Genomic DNA, 13,890 nt, shown 5'->3' on the forward strand with positions numbered 1-13,890 from the left:
TCGGGCAGTGCATTTCACATCCTAAACACTCACTCACAGTCTCGGGCAGTGCATTCCACATCCTAAACACTCACTCACACTCTCGGGCAGTGCATTCCACATCCTAAACACTCACTCACACTCTCGGGCAGTGCATTTCACATCCGAAACACTCACTCACACTCTCGGGCAGTGCATTCCACATCCTAAACAATCACTCTCGGTCAGAGCATTCAACGTCCTAAACACTACTCTCACACTCGTGAGATGCATTCCAGATCCCAAAAAATCACTCACACTCTCGGGCAGTGCATTCCACATCCTAAACAATCACTCTCGGGCAGAGCATTCAACGTCCTAAACACTACTCTCACACTCGTGAGATGCATTCCAGATCCTAAACACTAACTCACACTCTCGGGCAAAGCATTCCATATCCTAAACACTCACTCACACTCTCAGGCAGTGCATTCCACATCCTAAACACTCACTCACACTCTCAGGCAGTGCATTCCATATCCTAAACGCTCACTCACACTCTCGGGCAGTGCATTCCACATCCTAAACACTCACTCGCACTCTCAGGCAGTGCATTCCACATCCTAAACACTCACTCACACTCTCAGGCAGTGCAAACCACAACCTAAATACTCACTCACACTCTCGGGCAGTGCTTTCCACATCCTAAACACTCGCTCACACTCTCAGGCAGTGCATTCCAGATCCTAAACACTAACTCACACTCTCAGGCAGTGCATTCCACGTCCTAAACACTACTCACACACTCGTGAGGTGCATTCCACATCCTAAACACTCACTCACACTCTCGCGCACTGCATTCCACATCCTAAACACTAACTCACACTCTCTGGCAGTGCATTCCAGATCCTAAACACACACTCACACTATCGGGCAGTGCATCCCACATCCGAAACATTCACTCAGACTCTCGGGCAGTGCATTCCAGATCCTAAACACACACTCACACTATCGGGCAGTGCATCCCACATCCGAAACATTCACTCACACTCTCTGGCAGTGCCTTCCAGATACGAAACACTCACTCACACTCTCTGGCAGTGCATTCCAGATCCTAAACACTCACTCACACTCTCTGGCAGTGCATTCCAGATCCTAAACACACACTCACACTCTCTGGCAGTGCATTCCGGATCCTAAACACTCACTCACACTCTCTGGCAGTGCATTCCAGATCCTAAACACACACTCACACTCTCTGGCAGTGCATTCCAGATCCTAAACACACACTCACACTCTCTGGCAGTGCATTCCGGATCCTAAACACTCACTCACACTCTCTGGCAGTGCATTCCACGTCCTAAACACTCACTCACACTCTCACGCACTGCATTCCACATCCTAAACACTACTCACACACTCGTGAGGTGCATTCCAGATCCTAAACACTCACTCACACTCTCAGGCAGTGCATTCCACATCCTAAACACTCACTCACACTCTCGGGCAGTGCATTCCACGTCCTAAACACTCACTCACACTCTCTGGCAGTGCATTCCAGATCCTAAACACACACTCACACTATCGGGCAGTGCATCCCACATCCGAAACATTCACTCAGACTCTCGGGCAGTGCATTCCAGATCCTAAACACTCACTCACACTCTCTGGCAGTGCATTCCAGATCCTAAACACACACTCACACTCTCTGGCAGTGCATTCCAGATCCTAAACACACACTCACACTCTCTGGCAGTGCCTTCCAGATACTAAACACTCACTCACACTCTCAGGCAGTGCATTCCACATCCTAAACACTCACTCACACTCTCGGGCAGTGCATTCCACGTCCTAAACACTCACTCACACTCTCTGGCAGTGCATTCCAGATCCTAAACACACACTCACACTATCGGGCAGTGCATCCCACATCCGAAACATTCACTCAGACTCTCGGGCAGTGCATTCCAGATCCTAAACACTCACACACACTCTCTGGCAGTGCATTCCAGATCCTAAACACACACTCACACTCTCTGGCAGTGCATTCCAGATCCTAAACACACACTCACACTCTCTGGCAGTGCCTTCCAGATACTAAACACTCACTCACACTCTCAGGCAGTGCCTTCCAGATACTAAACACTCACTCACACTCTCGCGCAGTGCATTCCAGATCCTAAACACTCACTCACACTCTCGCGCAGTGCATTCCACGTCCTAAACACTACTCACACACTCGTGAGGTGCAATCCAGATCCGAAACACTCACTCACACTCTCGGGCAGTGCATTCCAGATCCTAAACACTCACTCACTCACTCGTGAGGTGCATTCCAGATCCTAAACACTCACTCACACTCACGGGCAGTGCATTCCACATCCTAAACACGCACTCACACTCTCGGGCAGTGCATTTCACATCCTAAACACTCACTCACACTCTCGGGCAGTGCAATCTAGGTACGAAACACTAACTCACACTCTCGGGCAGTGCATTCCACGTCCGAAACACTACTCACACACTTGTGAGGTGCATTCCAGAACCTAAACACTCACTCACACTCTCGGGCAGTGCATTCCACATCCTAAACACTCACTCACACTCTCGGGCAGTGCATTCCACATCCTAAACACTCACTCACACTCTCGGGCAGTGCATTTCACATCCTAAACACTCACTCACACTCTCGGGCAGTGCATTTCACATCCTAAACACTCACTCACACTCTCGGGCAGTGCATTCCACATCCTAAACAATCACTCTCGGGCAGAGCATTCAACGTCCTAAACACTACTCTCACACTCGTGAGATGCATTCCAGATCCCAAACAATCACTCACACTCTCAGGCAGTGCATTCCAGATCCTAAACACTCACTCACACTCTCGGGCAGTGGATTTCACATCCTGAACACTCACTCACACTCTCAGATAGTGCAAACCACAACCTAAATACTCACTCACACTCTCGGGCAGTGCATTCCACATCCGAAACACTAACTCACACTCTCGGGCAGTGCATTCCACATCCTAAACACTAATTCACACTCTCAGCCAGTGCATTCCACATCCTAAACACACACTCTTACTCTCAGGCAGTGCATTCCACATCCTAAATACTCACTCACACTCTCGGGCGGTGCAAACCACATCCTAAACACTCACTCACACTCTCGGGCGGTGCAAACCACATCCTAAATACTCACTCACAATCTCGGGCAGAGCATTCAACGTCCAAAACACTACTCTCACACTCGTGAGATGCATTACAGATCCTAAACAATTACTCACAATCTCAGGCAGTGCATTCCACATCCTAACCACACACTTCACACGCTCGGGCAGCGCATTCCATATCCAAAACACTCACTCACACTCTCAGGCAGTGCATTCCACATCCTAAACACTCACTCACACTCTCGGTCAGAGCATTCCACATCCTAAACACACACTCTCACTCTCAGGCAGTGCATTCCACATCCTAAATACTCACTCACACTCTCGGGCAGTGCACACCACATCCTAAATACTCACTCACACTCTCAGGCAGTGCATTCCAGATCCTAAACACTAACTCACACTTGCGAGCAGTGCATTCCAGATCCTAAACACTAACTCGCACTCTCAGGCAGTGCAAACCACAACCTAAATACTCACTCACACTCTCGGGCAGTGCATTCCACATCCTAAACACTCACTCACACTCTCGGTCAGAGCATTCCACATCCTAAACACACACTCTCACTCTCAGGCAGTGCATTCCACATCCTAAATACTCACTCACACTCTCGGGCAGTGCACACCACATCCTAAATACTCACTCACACTCTCGGTCAGAGCATTCCACATCCTAAACACACACTCTCACTCTCAGGCAGTGCATTCCACATCCTAAACACTCACTCACACTCTCGGGCAGTGCACACCACATCCTAAATACTCACTCACACTCTCGGGCAAAGCATTCCACATCCTAAACACTCACTCACACTCTCAGGCAATGCAAACCACAACCTAAATACTCACTCAAACTCTCAGGCAGTGCATTCCACATCCTATACACTCACTCACACTCTCAGGCAGTGCAAGCCACATCCAAAATACTCACTCACACTCTCGGGCAGTGCAAACCACTTCCTAAATACTCACTCACACTCTCAGGCAGTGCATTCCAGATCCTAAACACTCACTCACACTCTCAGGCAGTGCATTCCACATCCTGAACACTCACTCACACTCTCAGGCAGCGCATTCCAGAACCTAAACACTCACTCACACTCTCGGGCAGTGCATTCCAGATCCTAAACACTCACTCACACTCTCAGGCAGTGCAAACCACAACCTAAATACTCACTCACACTCTCGGGCAGTGCATTCCAGATCCTAAACACTCACTCACACTCTCAGGCAGTGCATTCCACATCCTAAATACTCACTCACACTCTCGGGCAGTGCACACCACATCCTAAATACTCACTCACACTCTCGGTCAGAGCATTCCACATCCTAAACACACACTCTCACTCTCAGGCAATGCAAACCACATCCTATACACTCACTCACACTCTCAGGCAGTGCAAGCCACATCCGAAATACTCACTCACACTCTCGGGCAGTGCAAACCACTTCCTAAATACTCACTCACACTCTCAGGCAGTGCATTCCAGATCCTAAACACTCACTCACACTCTCAGGCAGTGCATTCCACATCCTGAACACTCACTCACACTCTCAGGCAGCGCATTCCAGAACCTAAACACTCACTCACACTCTCAGGCAGTGCATTTCACATCCGAAACACTCACTCACACTCTCGGGCAGTGCATTGCACATCCTAAACACTCACTCACAGTCTCGGGCAGTGCATTCCACATCCTAAACACTCACTCACACTCTCGGGCAGTGCATTTCACATCCGAAACACTCACTCACACTCTCGGGCAGTGCATTTCACATCCTAAACACTCACTCACAGTCTCGGGCAGTGCATTCCACATCCTAAACACTCACTCACAGTCTCGGGCAGTGCATTCCACATCCTAAACACTCACTCACACTCTCAGGCAGTGCATTCCACATCCTAAACACTCACTCACAGTCTCGGGCAGTGCATTCCACATCCTAAACACTCACTCACAGTCTCGGGCAGTGCATTCCACATCCTAAACACTCACTCACACTCTCAGGCAGTGCATTCCACATCCTAAACACTCACTCACAGTCTCGGGCAGTGCATTCCACATCCTAAACACTCACTCACACCCTCGGGCAGTGCATTTCACATCCTAAACACTCACTCACAGTCTCGGGCAGTGCATTCCACATCCTAAACACTCACTCACACCCTCGGGCAGTGCATTCCACATCCTAAACACTCACTCACACTCTCAGGCAGTGCATTCCACATCCTAAACACTCACTCACACTCTCGGGCAGTGCATTCCACGTCCTAAACACTCACTCACACTCTCTGGCAGTGCATTCCAGATCCTAAACACACACTCACACTATCGGGCAGTGCATCCCACATCCGAAACATTCACTCAGACTCTCGGGCAGTGCATTCCAGATCCTAAACACTCACACACACTCTCTGGCAGTGCATTCCAGATCCTAAACACACACTCACACTCTCTGGCAGTGCATTCCAGATCCTAAACACACACTCACACTCTCTGGCAGTGCCTTCCAGATACTAAACACTCACTCACACTCTCAGGCAGTGCCTTCCAGATACTAAACACTCACTCACACTCTCGCGCAGTGCATTCCAGATCCTAAACACTCACTCACACTCTCGCGCAGTGCATTCCACGTCCTAAACACTACTCACACACTCGTGAGGTGCAATCCAGATCCGAAACACTCACTCACACTCTCGGGCAGTGCATTCCAGATCCTAAACACTCACTCACTCACTCGTGAGGTGCATTCCAGATCCTAAACACTCACTCACACTCACGGGCAGTGCATTCCACATCCTAAACACGCACTCACACTCTCGGGCAGTGCATTTCACATCCTAAACACTCACTCACACTCTCGGGCAGTGCAATCTAGGTACGAAACACTAACTCACACTCTCGGGCAGTGCATTCCACGTCCGAAACACTACTCACACACTTGTGAGGTGCATTCCAGAACCTAAACACTCACTCACACTCTCGGGCAGTGCATTCCACATCCTAAACACTCACTCACACTCTCGGGCAGTGCATTCCACATCCTAAACACTCACTCACACTCTCGGGCAGTGCATTTCACATCCTAAACACTCACTCACACTCTCGGGCAGTGCATTTCACATCCTAAACACTCACTCACACTCTCGGGCAGTGCATTCCACATCCTAAACAATCACTCTCGGGCAGAGCATTCAACGTCCTAAACACTACTCTCACACTCGTGAGATGCATTCCAGATCCCAAACAATCACTCACACTCTCAGGCAGTGCATTCCAGATCCTAAACACTCACTCACACTCTCGGGCAGTGGATTTCACATCCTGAACACTCACTCACACTCTCAGATAGTGCAAACCACAACCTAAATACTCACTCACACTCTCGGGCAGTGCATTCCACATCCGAAACACTAACTCACACTCTCGGGCAGTGCATTCCACATCCTAAACACTAATTCACACTCTCAGCCAGTGCATTCCACATCCTAAACACACACTCTTACTCTCAGGCAGTGCATTCCACATCCTAAATACTCACTCACACTCTCGGGCGGTGCAAACCACATCCTAAACACTCACTCACACTCTCGGGCGGTGCAAACCACATCCTAAATACTCACTCACAATCTCGGGCAGAGCATTCAACGTCCAAAACACTACTCTCACACTCGTGAGATGCATTACAGATCCTAAACAATTACTCACAATCTCAGGCAGTGCATTCCACATCCTAACCACACACTTCACACGCTCGGGCAGCGCATTCCATATCCAAAACACTCACTCACACTCTCAGGCAGTGCATTCCACATCCTAAACACTCACTCACACTCTCGGTCAGAGCATTCCACATCCTAAACACACACTCTCACTCTCAGGCAGTGCATTCCACATCCTAAATACTCACTCACACTCTCGGGCAGTGCACACCACATCCTAAATACTCACTCACACTCTCAGGCAGTGCATTCCAGATCCTAAACACTAACTCACACTTGCGAGCAGTGCATTCCAGATCCTAAACACTAACTCGCACTCTCAGGCAGTGCAAACCACAACCTAAATACTCACTCACACTCTCGGGCAGTGCATTCCACATCCTAAACACTCACTCACACTCTCGGTCAGAGCATTCCACATCCTAAACACACACTCTCACTCTCAGGCAGTGCATTCCACATCCTAAATACTCACTCACACTCTCGGGCAGTGCACACCACATCCTAAATACTCACTCACACTCTCGGTCAGAGCATTCCACATCCTAAACACACACTCTCACTCTCAGGCAGTGCATTCCACATCCTAAACACTCACTCACACTCTCGGGCAGTGCACACCACATCCTAAATACTCACTCACACTCTCGGGCAAAGCATTCCACATCCTAAACACTCACTCACACTCTCAGGCAATGCAAACCACAACCTAAATACTCACTCAAACTCTCAGGCAGTGCATTCCACATCCTATACACTCACTCACACTCTCAGGCAGTGCAAGCCACATCCAAAATACTCACTCACACTCTCGGGCAGTGCAAACCACTTCCTAAATACTCACTCACACTCTCAGGCAGTGCATTCCAGATCCTAAACACTCACTCACACTCTCAGGCAGTGCATTCCACATCCTGAACACTCACTCACACTCTCAGGCAGCGCATTCCAGAACCTAAACACTCACTCACACTCTCGGGCAGTGCATTCCAGATCCTAAACACTCACTCACACTCTCAGGCAGTGCAAACCACAACCTAAATACTCACTCACACTCTCGGGCAGTGCATTCCAGATCCTAAACACTCACTCACACTCTCAGGCAGTGCATTCCACATCCTAAATACTCACTCACACTCTCGGGCAGTGCACACCACATCCTAAATACTCACTCACACTCTCGGTCAGAGCATTCCACATCCTAAACACACACTCTCACTCTCAGGCAATGCAAACCACATCCTATACACTCACTCACACTCTCAGGCAGTGCAAGCCACATCCGAAATACTCACTCACACTCTCGGGCAGTGCAAACCACTTCCTAAATACTCACTCACACTCTCAGGCAGTGCATTCCAGATCCTAAACACTCACTCACACTCTCAGGCAGTGCATTCCACATCCTGAACACTCACTCACACTCTCAGGCAGCGCATTCCAGAACCTAAACACTCACTCACACTCTCAGGCAGTGCATTTCACATCCGAAACACTCACTCACACTCTCGGGCAGTGCATTGCACATCCTAAACACTCACTCACAGTCTCGGGCAGTGCATTCCACATCCTAAACACTCACTCACACTCTCGGGCAGTGCATTTCACATCCGAAACACTCACTCACACTCTCGGGCAGTGCATTTCACATCCTAAACACTCACTCACAGTCTCGGGCAGTGCATTCCACATCCTAAACACTCACTCACAGTCTCGGGCAGTGCATTCCACATCCTAAACACTCACTCACACTCTCAGGCAGTGCATTCCACATCCTAAACACTCACTCACAGTCTCGGGCAGTGCATTCCACATCCTAAACACTCACTCACAGTCTCGGGCAGTGCATTCCACATCCTAAACACTCACTCACACTCTCAGGCAGTGCATTCCACATCCTAAACACTCACTCACAGTCTCGGGCAGTGCATTCCACATCCTAAACACTCACTCACACCCTCGGGCAGTGCATTTCACATCCTAAACACTCACTCACAGTCTCGGGCAGTGCATTCCACATCCTAAACACTCACTCACAGTCTCGGGCAGTGCATTCCACATCCTAAACACTCACTCACACCCTCGGGCAGTGCATTCCACATCCTAAACACTCACTCACACTCTCAGGCAGTGCATTTCACATCCTAAACACTCACTCACAGTCTCGGGCAGTGCATTCCACATCCTAAACACTCACTCACACTCTCAGGCAGTGCATTTCACATCCTAAACACTCACTCACACTCTCAGGCAGTGCATTTCACATCCTAAACACTCACTCACAGTCTCGGGCAGTGCATTCCACATCCTAAACACTCACTCACAATCTCAGGCAGTGCATTTCACATCCTAAACACTCACTCACACTCTCAGGCAGTGCATTTCACATCCTAAACACTCACTCACACTCTCGGGCAGTGCATTTCACATCCTAAACACTCACACACTCTCGGGCACTGCATTCCACATCCTAAACACTCACTCAGACTCTCGGGCAGTGCATTCCACATCCTAAACTCTCACTCACACTCTCAGGCAGTGCATTCCACATCCTAAACACTCACTCACACTCTCAGGCAGTGCATTTCACATCCTAAACACTCACTCACACTCTCGGGCAGTGCATTTCACATCCTAAACACTCACTCACAGTCTCGGGCAGTGCATTCCACATCCTAAACACTCACTCACACTCTCGGGCAGTGCATTCCACATCCTAAACACTCACTCACACTCTCGGGCAGTGCATTTCACATCCGAAACACTCACTCACACTCTCGGGCAGTGCATTCCACATCCTAAACAATCACTCTCGGGCAGAGCATTCAACGTCCTAAACACTACTCTCACACTCGTGAGATGCATTCCAGATCCCAAAAAATCACTCACACTCTCGGGCAGTGCATTCCACATCCTAAACAATCACTCTCGGGCAGAGCATTCAACGTCCTAAACACTACTCTCACACTCGTGAGATGCATTCCAGATCCTAAACACTAACTCACACTCTCGGGCAAAGCATTCCATATCCTAAACACTCACTCACACTCTCAGGCAGTGCATTCCACATCCTAAACACTCACTCACACTCTCAGGCAGTGCATTCCACATCCTTAACACTCACTCACACTCTCAGGCAGTGCATTCCACATCCTAAACACTCGCTCACACTCTCAAGCAGTGCATTCCAAATCCTAAACACTCACTCACACTCTCGGGCACTGCATTCCACATCCTAAACACTCACTCAGACTCTCGGGCAGTGCATTCCACATCCTAAACACTCACTCACACTCTCGGGCACTGCATTCCACATCCTAAACACTCACTCACACTCTCAGGCAGTGCATTCCACATCCTAAACACTCACTCACACTCTCGGACACTGCATTCCACATCCTAAACACTCACTCACACTCTCAGGCAGTGCATTCCAGATCCTAAACACTCACTCACACTCTCAGGCAGTGCATTCCACATCCTAAACACTAACTCACACTCTCGGGCAGTGCATTCCACATCCTAAACACTAACTCACACTCTCAGGCAGTGCATTCCACATCCTAAACACTAACTCACACTCTCGGGCAGTGCATTCCACATCCTAAACATTAACTCACACTCTCGGGCACTGCATTCCACATCCTAAACACTCACTCAGACTCTCGGGCAGTGCATTCCACATCCTAAACACTCACTCACACTCTCGGGCAGTGCATTCCACATCCTAAACACTAACTCACACTCTCGGGCACTGCATTCCACATCCTAAACACTCACTCAGACTCTCGGGCAGTGCATTCCACATCCTAAACTCTCACTCACACTCTCAGGCAGTGCATTCCACATCCTAAACACTAACTCACACTCTCAGGCAGTGCATTCCACATCCTAAACACTAACTCACACTCTCGGGCAGTGCATTCCACATCCTAAACACTAACTCACACTCTCGGGCACTGCATTCCACATCCTAAACACTCACTCACACTCTCGGGCAGTGCATTCCACGTCCTGAACACTCACTCACACTCTCAAGCAGTGCATTCCACATCCTAAACACTCACTCACACTCTCAAGCAGTGCATTCCAGATCCTAAACACTCACTCACACTATCAAGCAGTGCATTCCACATCCAAAACACTCACTCACACTCTCAAGCAGTGCATTCCACATCCTAAACACTCACTCACACTCTCAAGCAGTGCATTCCACATCCTAAACACTCACTCACACTCTCAAGCAGTGCATTCCACATCCTAAACACTCACTCACACTCTCAAGCAGTGCATTCCACATCCTAAACACTCACTCACACTCTCAGGCAGTGCATTCCACATCCTGAACACTCACTCACACTCTCAAGCAGTGCATTCCACATCCTAAACACTCACTGACACTCTCAGGCAGTGCATTTCACATCCTAAACACTCACTCACACTCTCAGGCAGTGCATTTCACATCCTAAACACTCACTCACACTCTCAGGCAGTGCATTCCACATCCTAAACACTCACTCACACTCTCAGGCAGTGCATTTCACATCCTAAACACTCACTCACACTCTCAGGCAGTGCATTCCACATCCTTAACACTCACTCACACTCTCGGGCAGTGCATTCCACATCCTTAACACTCACTCACACTCTCAGGCAGTGCATTTCACATCCTAAACACTAACTCACACTGTCAGCAAGTGCATTCCACATCCTAAACACTCGCTCACACTCTCAAGCAGTGCATTCCAAATCCTAAACACTCACTCACACTCTCGGGCACTGCATTCCACATCCTAAACACTCACTCAGACTCTCGGGCAGTGCATTCCACATCCTAAACACTCACTCACACTCTCGGGCAGTGCATTCCAGATCCTAAACACTCACTCACACTCTCAAGCAGTGCATTCCACATCCTAAACACTCACTCACACTCTCAGGCAGTGCATTCCACATCCTTAACACTCACTGACACTCTCGGGCAGAGCATTCCACATCCTAAACACTAACTCACACTTTCAGGAAGTGCATTCCACATCCTAAACACTAACTCACACTCTCGGGCAGTGCATTCCACATCCTAAACACTAACTCACACTGTCAGGCAGTGCATTCCAGATCCTAAACACTCACTCACACTCTCAAGCAGTGCATTCCACATCCTAAACACTAACTCATACTCTCAGGCAGTGCATTCCAGATCCTAAACACTCACTCACACTCTCAAGCAGTGCATTCCACATCCTAAACACTAACTCACACTGTCAGGCAGTGCATTCCAGATCCTAAACACTCACTCACACTCTCAAGCAGTGCATTCCACATCCTAAACACTCACTCACACTCTCGGGCACTGCATTCCACATCCTAAACACTAATTCACTTTCTCAGGCAGTGCATTCCACATCCTAAATACTCACTCACAATCTCAGGCAGTGCATTCCACATCCTAAACACTCACTCACACTCTCAGGCAGTGCATTCCACATCCTAAACACTCACTCACACTCTCGGGCAGTGCATTCCACATCCTAAACACTAACTCACACTCTCGGGCAGTGCATTCCACATCCTAAACACTCACTCACACTCTCAAGCAGTGCATTCCACATCCTAAACACTCACTCACACTCTCAGGCAGTGCATTCCACATCCTTAACACTCACTCACACTCTCGGGCAGTGCATTCCACATCCTAAACACTCACTCACACACTCAGGCAGTGCATTCCACATCCTAAACACTCACTGACACTCTCAGGCAGTGCATTTCACATCCTAAACACTCGCTCACACTCTCGGGCAGTGCATTTCACATCCTAAACACTCACTCACACTCTCAGGCAGTGCATTCCACATCCTAAACACTCACTCACACTCTCAGGCAGTGCATTTCACATCCTAAACACTCACTCACACTCTCAGGCAGTGCATTCCACATCCTTAACACTCACTCACACTCTCAGGCAGTGCATTCCACATCCTAAACACTCGCTCACACTCTCAAGCAGTGCATTCCAAATCCTAAACACTCACTCACACTCTCGGGCACTGCATTCCACATCCTAAACACTCACTCAGACTCTCGGGCAGTGCATTCCACATCCTAAACACTCACTCACACTCTCGGGCACTGCATTCCACATCCTAAACACTCACTCACACTCTCAGGCAGTGCATTCCACATCCTAAACACTCACTCACACTCTCGGGCACTGCATTCCACATCCTAAACACTCACTCACACTCTCAGGCAGTGCATTCCAGATCCTAAACACTCACTCACACTCTCAGGCAGTGCATTCCACATCCTAAACACTAACTCACACTCTCGGGCAGTGCATTCCACATCCTAAACACTAACTCACACTCTCAGGCAGTGCATTCCACATCCTAAACACTAACTCACACTCTCGGGCAGTGCATTCCACATCCTAATCATTAACTCACACTCTCGGGCACTGCATTCCACATCCTAAACACTCACTCAGACTCTCGGGCAGTGCATTCCACATCCTAAACACTCACTCACACTCTCGGGCAGTGCATTCCACATCCTAAACACTAACTCACACTCTCGGGCACTGCATTCCACATCCTAAACACTCACTCAGACTCTCGGGCAGTGCATTCCACATCCTAAACTCTCACTCACACTCTCAGGCAGTGCATTCCACATCCTAAACACTAACTCACACTCTCAGACAGTGCATTCCACATCCTAAACACTAACTCACACTCTCGGGCAGTGCATTCCACATCCTAAACACTAACTCACACTCTCGGGCACTGCATTCCACATCCTAAACACTCACTCACACTCTCGGGCAGTGCATTCCACGTCCTGAACATTCACTCACACTCTCGGGCTGTGCATTCCACATCCTAAACACTCACTCACACTCTCACGCATTGCATTCCACGTCCTAAACACTCACTCACACCCTCGGGCAGTGCATTCCACATCCTAAATACTCACTCACAATCTCAGGCAGTGCATTCCACATCCTTAACACTCACTCACAATC

The sequence above is a fragment of the Heterodontus francisci genome, chromosome 19 (genome assembly GCF_036365525.1).
Source record: "Heterodontus francisci isolate sHetFra1 chromosome 19, sHetFra1.hap1, whole genome shotgun sequence".
NCBI classification, from domain to species: domain Eukaryota; kingdom Metazoa; phylum Chordata; class Chondrichthyes; order Heterodontiformes; family Heterodontidae; genus Heterodontus; species Heterodontus francisci.